The sequence below is a fragment of the Budorcas taxicolor genome, chromosome 8 (assembly GCF_023091745.1).
Source record: "Budorcas taxicolor isolate Tak-1 chromosome 8, Takin1.1, whole genome shotgun sequence".
NCBI classification, from domain to species: Eukaryota; Metazoa; Chordata; class Mammalia; order Artiodactyla; family Bovidae; genus Budorcas; species Budorcas taxicolor.
Window position 1 is genome coordinate 23817906 of NC_068917.1, and position 7552 is coordinate 23825457.

The 7552-nt window shown below is 42.6% G+C and overlaps 1 pseudogene; it reads right to left on the bottom strand.

Moving 5' to 3' along the window:
• Positions 1 to 1540: 1540 nt before the first annotated feature.
• On the bottom strand, positions 1541 to 6330 carry LOC128052675 (ferritin light chain-like; annotated as a pseudogene).
• Between the last annotated feature and the right edge of the window lie 1222 nt (positions 6331 to 7552).

Sequence of the window (7552 nt, forward strand, 5' to 3'; positions counted from 1 at the left end):
AATTGATGCTTTTGAACTGTGGTGTTGGAGAATACTCTTGAGAGTCCCTTGGACTGCAAGGAGAGCCAACCAGTCCATCCTAAAGGAGATCAGTCCTGGGTGTTCATTGGAAGGACTGATGTTGAGGCTGAAACTCCAATACTTTGCCCACCTGATGCGAAGAGCTGACTCATTTGAAAAGACCCTGATGCTGGGAAAGACTGAGGGCAGGAGGAGAAGGGGACAACAGAGGATGAGATGGGTGGGTGGCATCACTGACTCGATGGACATGGATTTGTGTGGACTCCAGTAGTTGGTGATGGACAGGGAGGCCTGGTATGCTGCAGTTCATGGGGTTGCCAAGAGTTGGACACTACTGAGCGACTGAACTGAACTGACATGCTATTTGGTAAGAATATTTCCGTGGACCTTGTCATTAGAGTGGGCTTCCCTGGTGGCTCAGAGGTTATTGTGTGTGTGTGTGTGTCTATGTGTACGTGTGTGCATATATGGTTGCATGTACAAAGACAAACGAATGGTTTAAATTTTCCTTTCTCTAATATCCATTTAACATATTTTGCCTTCCTATCTTACACACGTGTACACACACACACACACACACACACACACTTCTTTTGTGTTGTTATTGATCTATCCTGCAAGCTTACTTGCACTATTCTATTACGCCCACTACAGTTTATTTCAAATCTTGCCCAATAATTCCTTGCCTTAGGGTGGATATAAAAAATCAAGAGCATTAACTTTTTTGTTTTTCCCTGGAAATATCTTTATTGTCTACCTTTGGTTCACAGCTTGGGAGAAGGGTCCAAGGCTTCCTTGACGTCTCAGACAGTGAAAAATCTGCCCGGAATATGGAAGACTGGGGTTCGGTCCACGGGTTGAGAAGATTCCCCTGGAGAAGAAAATGGCAGCTCACTCCACTATTCTTGCCTGGAGAATCCCATGGACAGAGGAGCCTGGCGAGCTATAGTCCATGGGGTTGCAGTCAGATAGGACTGAGCTACTAACACTTTCTTCACTTGGGAGAAGGCCCCAGGGTGGTTAAAAACTGCCTAGTGTCTGCAAAGGGAGGCTGCTGACAGAAGCCCTGACACCAAGGGGGTGTCAAAGGGGCCTCTCAAGGCCCGCTGGGCCGTGGGGGCTTCTGTACGTGCCTGCTGCTGCTGCTGCTAAGTTGCTTCAGTCGTGTCCGACTCTGTGCGACCCCATAGACGGCAGCCCACCAGGCTCCCCCGTCCTGGGATTCTCCAGGCAAGAACACTGGAGTGGGTTGCCATTTCCTTTTCCAATGCATGAAAGTAAAAAGTGAAAGCGAAGTCGCTCAGTCGTGTCCGACTCTTAGCGACCCCATGGACTGTGGCCTACCACGCTCCTCCGTCCATTGGATTTTCCAGTCAAGAGTATTGGAATGGGTTGCCATTTCCTTCTCCAGTACGTGCTTGAGGCTGAGCGTATTGAGCAGATAGATACTCACCCAGCCCGTGGGCGGCCAGCTGATGGAAATTAGTCACGTGGTTGCTATCTTGGTGAGTTTCACCTCTCAACCCGGAAGTCCTTCATCCCGGAAGTTAGCTAGGGGCCTGCCGCCTGAACCTGGGGCGTTCGGATCCAATAGGGCCTTGTTCAGGTTCTTCTCCATAACGACGGTAGGTTCCATAGTGTCAAAGGTTTTGCCCCACTTGTCTTGGAACGGCTTCCCTACGGCAAGTTCTGGAAGAGGGCTTAGCTGCAGTCGTTTGTGTGTTAAAGAGAGGCTTGGCGTTCTCGCTTTTCTCCTCGGCCAGCTCAGCGAAGAGCTCATGTCTTCCCGAGTCACATGGTCGTAGTCAAAATAGAAGCCCAGCGAGAGGTAAGTGGAAGGAGGCCTGCAGAGTCTTGTGGACCAGGCAGTTGCCTGAGTCCTCCACCTCGGTGGAATAATTCTGGGAGTATCTGGGAAGGCCACGGTTGAGTGAGGATACGAAACTCAGCGTAGGTTCCAAGGTTGCATTTGGAAAGGGAGTTGGAGTGGAGTCGGAGGCCAGGAGCCAGGGCGGCGCTGGGTCTCTTCCGTGTAAACACTGTTGAAACCAGAGACTGAACTGGTGGGCTACCTGGCTGCAGTGCCAAGAGTATTAACTTTTTTTTAAAGCTTTTACTTTATTTATTTACTGTTTTTATTTTTGGCTGCGCTTGGTCTTCATTGTCGTGCACTGGATTTCTCTAGTTTCAGAGAGTAGCGGGGGTGGATGGCGGGCTACTCTCGAGTTGCTGAACTCGGGCTTCTGGTTGCAGCGGTTTCCCTCCTGCAGAGCACAGGCTCTAGGGTGCTCAGGCTTCGGTAGTTGCAGTGCATGGACTCAGTAGTTGTAGCCGGCACGCTCTAGAGCACAGGTGCAGTAGTTGTGGCATAAGGGCCTAGCTGCAGCAAGGAATGTGGGATCTTCCCAGACCTGGGAAGGAGCCGGTGTCCCTTGCATTGCAAGGTGGATTCTTAACCACTGGACCACCAGGGAAGCCTGGCAGTATTAACTTTTTAACTCAGATCCCTAATTTCCTGTGGTATTGAAATTTTGGCTTAGTGGCCTTGCATGGAGAATTTCTTGAGTTCAGGTCTTTGACTACTCAGCTTTTTATCTGTAGCATCTAGGCTCAGTTCGTGGCACCTCCCAGGTTCTCAGTGACTATTTGTTGGCATAAAATGTCCATATAAGCGTTTTTTCCCCCAGTACCCTTGCCTCTGATTGGAAATCCTTTCTTTGCAAATCCTCAGATGCAGCTTGTTAATTTACATGAAAGAGAAAGGCATGGCCTACCTGATGTTGGACCGTCTCACTATGGTAGTTTAGTGCTTCAGTTGTCTGTTGCTGTGTAATACACTGCCTCAAAGCTTGGTGACTTAAAACAATGATTTTGCAGTTTGGATAGGATTTGGTAGAGCTCAGCTCTGTTCCATGTGTCGCCAGCTGGGGTGTTTTAACTGGGGTTGGAGGATATACTTTCAAGATGGTGCACTCGGCTAACTGGCAAGTTGGTACTGGCTATTGACTGGGGGGAGCTCAAGTGAAGACTGCCAGCCAGAGGTTTGGCTTATATTTCACAAGAGCTGTTTGGGCTTTCTTACAACACAGTGGCTAGATTTCAAGATGTAGAAACTACCCGGCGTTCTTAATAGCTTGCTTTGAATACTCATAATATTTCTTTCTCTGCATTTTATTGGCCAAATTAGTCTTAGACTCAGCAGATTCGAAGGGAAAGAAGGTAAGTGCCACCTGTTTATGGAGAAACACCACGTACATATACGGAGGGGCAGAAATTAGAGACTCACTTTGGAGAATAATTTTCTGCCATAAAATTTCTTTATAAAATAAATTAAGGGCGAAAAATAACACATACATCACAGAATTGGTATAAAAATCATATTTCTGGCACATAACAAGCAGTTGATACATTTTTTGAAAGATTTTTTTGATGTGGACCGTTTTTAAAGTTTTTAAAATTGTTGCAATATTACTTCTGTTTTGTTTTGGTTTTTTTTTGGCCACGAGGCATGTGGGATCTTAGTTGCATGACCAGGGATCAAACACACAGCCCATGCATTGAGAGATGAAGGCTTAACCACTGGACTGCCAGGGAAGTCCCACTACATTTTAACTAATTTAACTAATTTTCATTGCTATGAGAAAATGAAAAATTCCTGCAAAACACCAAGTTGGAGAAGAACATAATTTTTCCTCCATGGAAATTATGATATTTTCTCATAATTCCAGTTAGATGATTTTACTGGTTAGTATTTCCTTTGATATCTTTAATTGCCATATTCTCTTTGCTTCTACTTAACTGACAATTTTTCTTTTTAAAGATCTCAAACCAGTAGTCCTTAAATGAAAGGACTAACCCACAGTTTTGAGGGGTAATGACTTTTGGTGTCTCTGTTGTAATCCTTTTTCTTTTTATACTTTATTGCAGGTTTTTTTTTTCTTCTTGATATCACTTTTCAGTCCCGCCACATTACGCTTTGAAAAAGCAGCTCTCTGTAGAGATACAATGAATGATATTGGAATGACATGCCCTGGAAGCTGCTCCTGGTTCTCTCTTTGCAAACTCCTGTGCAGTTAGTCCTTTAGGAAGTTTACAGGTCAGCAGAGGTCATCAGCCAGATAAATCTGAAGAAAAACCAGTGGAACTAGATAAATTCAAGTCAGGTAATCTCTACATTTTAGCAGTTTCAACAAGATAATTTCTTATTTATACACCAGAGATAGGAATTGATGCTAAACAATATGCAACTACAATTATGTAAATTTATTTTTAGTGGTTGAGATGTTAGCCAGACTTTTTATTCCCCAGTGCATGGTGTCTTTGTAACTAGCTTTTTTTTGTATATGAAAAAAGCAATCAGGTTTATGCCGTATTCTCATAACACTGCTAATTTCCATTCTTTTCTTTTGATTCTGTGTCCAGACCTGGAATTCCTTCAAGTGATTAAGACCACAAGTTTTTCCTTCTACCGCTGATATTTCCTTTCTGTGATTATTCATCTCTTTAGTTCTTTTAATAGCCACGTTTTATTAATGATCATTTACCATTGCAGTAATAAACTCTGTGTCATTTAGTCCTTCCGGAATTTTCTGATCCCTGATTACAGTGTAACATATTGCCTGATTAATTGCTCGTCATTGCTGTTTTCAGCTTCTGCGTGCACTAGTTAAGCTTATTTCTTCCCTTTTTGGCTTTTCTAGCCCCTGAAGATTTTCATTTACGAAAACCCTATTAGTTATCTCCAACTCCTCTCACTTCCTTCTGGCACTCCCTGATAGCACAGAGCATATGTGGAATCCATATATATATATATATGGTTACTATTTACTCTTATTTAAGTCTAGCACAGAAGTTCTCAGATTTTAGTGTAAGTTAGAAGCACCTAGAAGGCTTTTTAAAACATAGCTTTCTGGGCCTCTCTCCCAGAGTAGATCTGGTTGTGGACAGAGAATTCACATGGCTAACAAGTTCCCAGGTAAGCTGATGCTACCTAGCCAGGACCAAGCCTTGAGAAGCCCTGGTGGTTAAGAGTCTAGGCTATAGGCTTTGCTGATACGGGTTCAGATCACAGTTCTGCCACTTAACTTTCTTAATCATGTGACCTTGAGACAGCTAAGGCCTCACAATTTAATCTTTGTAAATCACAGTTTCCACTTTTATAAAATGGAAAGAGAAGTAACTTTCTAAACTTGTGGGTATGAGGTGAATTGATCATATAAAGCACTGAGTGCAGTTGCTGCTACTGCTACTGCTGCTAAGTCGCTTCAGTTGTGTGCGACCCCATAGACGGCCTCCACCAGGCTGCCCCATCACTGGGATTCTCCAGGCAAGAACACTGGAGAGGGTTGCCGTTTCCTTCTCCAATGCATGAAAGTGAAAAGTGAAAGTGAGGTCTCTCAGTCGTGTCCGACTCTTAGCGACCCCATGGACTGTAGCCTACCAGGCTCCTCCGTCCATGGGATTTTCCAGGCAAGAGTACTGGAGTGGGGTGCCATTTCCTCCTGCGTGCAGTGGCAAGATGTAAATACTCAAAATGTTAGCTGGTAGTATTTTTTAACCAGTTGTGAGAAATTAATGTTCAAGCTCAATTACTAAACTTAAGAAAATATGCCCCCTCTGTTAAGTTAATCATTTATCTATGGATCTTGATTTTCTTTTTAATACTGATGAGGTAGAAATATTTCTGTGTGTGTGTGTTTTTTTTTTTTTTAAGATTGGCCATGTGGACAGAAAGATTTGGTAGAAAGATCATGAGATTTGGAATCAGGAAAATGCTTGGGTTCCAGTCTAGACTCTGCTATTCCTAGCTTTGTGAGTCATAGCGATTTTCTTCATCTCTCTGATCCAAGTTTCCTCTAAATATCTTCAAAAGTGGTGATATAAATGGTAAGGACTGTTACATGGATCAGAGGAACTAGATCACTTGAAAGATTTTTTTATCTTAATATTCATTACAGGTATTGTTATTTTTATTGAGAATAAGGGTCTAGAGCAATTTAAAAAAATTTTTATTGGCGTATAGTTGATTTACAATGTTGTGGTTAGTTTCCGGTATACAGCTGGAGCAATTCTTATTGTACCTATAATCATGAAAAATTGTGCTTCTGTGGAGTGACAATTATGGAAAAAATTTTTCCATTGAAATTATTTCGAGTTGTTGGTGACTCTAACTAGGAATTGTGGAACACTTAGATATGTGAGTGTGTTATATTTTATTAGTAATCTAGCCAGATTGCTTTCTTATTGGCTGAAATGCTGGTTCATTTTTCAGACATTTTACCTGAAAGGAATTAACATCTGAATGACCATATTTCAAAATGATGCAAGGAGAACGAAAAAAATGTGTCCAGTAATGACTGGACCAAAAGCATATTTTAGAAAACTTTGCCCCATGGTGTGAGTAGATGAGTTTTGATAATGGATTTTGGATGAAAATCAGGGGCTTATTTTCAGTTTGGGACTGTATGATCCTTTCAGAACAGGAAAGAAGAGAAAATAACAAATTTTTAAATGTAGTACTGAACACTCTGTTAGGCACTGTGGGAGATATGAAAATGAACCACACACATTTCATCCTTTAATTGCGTTTCTCTTTCAGAAACCACAACAACATACAAAAATCACTGCATATGTCATAAAGAAGGTCAAATCAGAAGGCCGAGAGCATTTAAAGGAGGAAGAGATTATGCCTGGCTGGAGGATCAGCCCCCTCCCAATTTTAGGCTCCACTCTGAGCCACATTAAGCTCATGTATCTGAGTATCATATGGAATCTGGAAAGCACTTGGTGAGCCCAATTTATTGACCTTCACAGAGGATTATATTTAAACCATCTCAGACAGATGAGAATCTATCCCCTATTGGGGGAAGAAATCCTTCCCTTGAAAGAGATTCTATAACCTTCTTTATTAACTCATTTCAGTATTTAACAGCTTTCTCTGGCAGCTGAGAAACCTGCTTTAACTCCCACATGCACATCAGAATTTGTCCTTTCTGTGCTTGCTGAATGCAGACTTGTATCTCAGTGTTAGGCGACCATCATCCTAACTCCAGGGATCCTCATGTCATTGCCTCATTAGGTGATTAAACAATTAAATAAACAATTTGGGGGTTGGGATATAGCCCTGACTAAGAGCATTGAGAGGCAGTGGTTTTGGATTAGAGTCCTGACTCCTGTCGGGTTTCCCTGGTGGCTCAGAGAGTAAAGAATCTGCCTTCAATGCAGGAGACCTAGGTTCAGTCCCTGGAGAGGGACAATCCCTTGGAGAAAGGAATGGCAACCTACTGCAGTATTCTTGCCTGGAGAATTCTATGCAAAGAGGAGCCTGGCGGGCTGCAGTCCATGGGGTTACAGAAGAGTTGGAAACACTTTCACTTTATTTTTCACTTTCCTGACTCTTACTTTTTTGTCCTGGAACCTAGGACAAAGTTACTTGAAACCTCTGAGCCTCAATTTTCTTATCCATAGAATGGAAATAGCATCATATTTATCTCTTAATAAATATTTCTACCTCTTAGGGTTGTTGTGAAGA